Source organism: Pinus tabuliformis, chromosome 5_1, assembly GCF_031772625.1.
Source record: "Pinus tabuliformis cultivar Carrire ecotype Pingquan chromosome 5_1, CPIR1, whole genome shotgun sequence".
NCBI classification, from domain to species: Eukaryota; Viridiplantae; Streptophyta; class Pinopsida; order Pinales; family Pinaceae; genus Pinus; species Pinus tabuliformis.
Genome location: NC_142305.1, coordinates 172,847,086 through 172,849,940, shown reverse-complemented (window position 1 = coordinate 172,849,940; position 2,855 = coordinate 172,847,086). Strand labels below are relative to the sequence as shown.

Sequence of the window (2,855 nt, the reverse complement as noted above, 5' to 3'; positions counted from 1 at the left end):
TCGGCTATGGCTCAGTCTTCAGCCTTTCTCAGGGATACATGGAGGGAACAATTCTGAACTGTACACAACCAAATCAGCACATCGATAAAAACCTTACGCGGCTCGATTGGGGAGACATGGACGACCAAAGCTTCTTCTATAATGGTTCATCCGGTGACCTCTGTACACCCGAGGATGCCTTCTGTAGGCATTGCACTTCGTATCCTGTAGTCGTTCCAACGGATAAGAACTACAACATTAGCCGTGATAAGAATATGCAGCAATTCAGTCAAAGAGGATTCCAAATTACATGGAGTATACCCGACTCTTGTCTTTCATGTAACGCCACTGGAGGAACATGTTATCATCGTAACAAAGATTATCAACAACATGATTATTGCATTTGCCATCGTGATGTGTACGACAACAATTGCTCTGAAGGTGAGGATCTCCGAAACTTGTTTTATTGACCACATCCTTCTCACTTTACCTTCCCTTAATCCGCTGTTTCCCTTTCCTTTCCCTGCAGGACATCATGCTGCAGATTATTATATGCTAACTGTAGGAGAGACTGCAGGTAAATTTCTTACCTTTAAACCTAAGACCTAGGTTATATGCTATCTGTATGAGAGACGGAAGTTAAATTTCTCACCATTCGTTACTCTTCCCTATCTTTTAATTTTTCAACATTATTTCCAGGGATATTTGTTGGAGTGTGTGCTCTGTTCAGCGTAGTAGTGGTTTCTTGCGTAGTGGTTCGTCGGCGATTTTGTTGTACAAGGACTGCCACCGAGGAGCAGAGCATTCGAGCGTTTATGGACCCCGTCGCTTCTGGAACCCCATCGGTTGAGAATTTTTTAAATTATTATTCCTCACAAGTGCCCACCAGATATTCTTATGCTCAGATTATGACTTACACAAACAACTTGGCAGAAAAGCTTGGTAAAGGAGGCTTTGGAACAGTTTATAAAGGAGAGCTTCCCACTGGACGTGGGATAGCTGTGAAGATTTTGGGTGAATCCAAACACAGTGAACAGCAGTTTATAGCGGAAGTGGCAACAGTGGGGACGACCTGTCATGTTAACCTGGTTCGCCTCTTAGGTTATTGTTCCCAGGGATCAGTAAAAGCTTTGGTGTATGAATATATGGTGAATGGTTCCCTTGACAAATATATCCACGGAGGCCGTCATGACGAGTTGAGCTGGAAACAACTATATTCAATTGCACTTGGCACAGCTCGGGGTATTGCATACCTACACGACGAGTGCAGAAATCGCATCTTCCATTTTGATATAAAGCCTCACAACGTTCTTCTTGATGCCGGTTTTTGCCCAAAAGTTGCAGATTTTGGTCTAGCCCAAATAACTAATAGAGAGGAAAGCCACATCTCTGTTGCTAACAGAGGAACACTAGGTTACTCTGCCCCGGAGATGTGGTCTAGGATGTATGGAGTTGTCACTGATAGATCTGATGTTTATAGTTATGGGATGTTGGTGATGGAAATGGTGGGGGCGAGACAGAATATTGATTTTCACAATAAAGAGAGTAAGTCAAGCAAATACTTCTACCCAGAGTGGGCTTTCAAGCAAGTGGAGAAGGGCCAGTTTGAGAATTTGAGAGAAGGAAACATGTCAGAGGAAGAGCAGGGCATAGCGAAAAGGTTAAGTTTAGTTGGGCTGTGGTGCATACAGTTCAATGCAGGTCGTCGTCCTTCCATGAGCAAAGCCATCCAACTGCTCGAAGGAGAGGACGACATTATCACTCCTCCATATCCATTCCCCGTTGATTCACCGATGACACAAATGCGACTCTCTGTCTCTGACCCATCTTCTTCAACGATTACTGCTCCATTTCCATTCCCCTTTGATCCAGCGATGGGAGCTATGCAACAGCATGCCTCTGACCCATCTTCTTCCGCAATTTATTCTTTGGAGGTTGAAAAAGGAAGTCCCAAAAGTAATCACATTGCCCAAACCTTCAGTTAATGTAATGTACATGATAGCATCCATGGAAAAGAAACAATCCTACATCATAGTATTCACGCAAAAAAACATAAAAATCCCTGAATCACTTTTCAATTGATTTTCTCTGACACTGTAATGGAATAGCTTTTTAGGCTATCAGCGTCAAATGACTCGAAGTCGAAGTTATAGTGGTTGTATTATTGTTGTATTTCTTGATGTTAGATTACAACTTGCATGTTGACTTCTGCAAATCAATTTAAATTATTTATTATTACATTTGTTTACATATTAAGGTGTCAATAACATATTAAGTTTTTACTTTAAAATAAAATTATTTTTTAAAATTTTTTTATGAATTTATATCGTAAAAAATTATTAATATGTTAATATATATAGTTTATTGTAAAATAATATTTTTAAAATTTTCATTTATTAAAAAACAAAAATATATGAATATTCTAAATTTAATAATGTATTATTTTTATAGACAATTTAATAGATGAAATAAAAAGTTTCAAGATTATTTCTTTCATTTTAAAATTTATGCAGCTTGCTTACAACCTCCATTTTAAAATTTATGCAGCTTGCTTACAACCTCCATTTAGTGTTAGTATTGCAAATTTTCAATTTTATAAATAATAAAATTTTAAAAAACAAAAATATATGCATAGTTTAAATTTAATAATGTAAAAATATTATTTTTATACACAACCTCCATTTAGTGTTAGTATTGCAAATTTTCAATTTTATAAATAATAAAATTTTAAAAAACAAAAATATATGCCTAGTTTAAATTTAATAATGTAAGAATATTATTTTTATACACAATTTGATAGATGAAATAAAGAATTTCACAACTATTTTTTTCATTTTAAAACTTATGCAGCTTGCTTACAACTTCCATTTAGTCTT

At 36.6% G+C, this 2,855-nt stretch overlaps 1 pseudogene; it reads left to right on the top strand.

Annotated features, from left to right (window-relative positions):
• Positions 1-567: 567 nt before the first annotated feature.
• LOC149163985 (LEAF RUST 10 DISEASE-RESISTANCE LOCUS RECEPTOR-LIKE PROTEIN KINASE-like 2.5 pseudogene) lies at positions 568-1,964 on the top strand (annotated as a pseudogene).
• Positions 1,965-2,855: the final 891 nt, after the last annotated feature.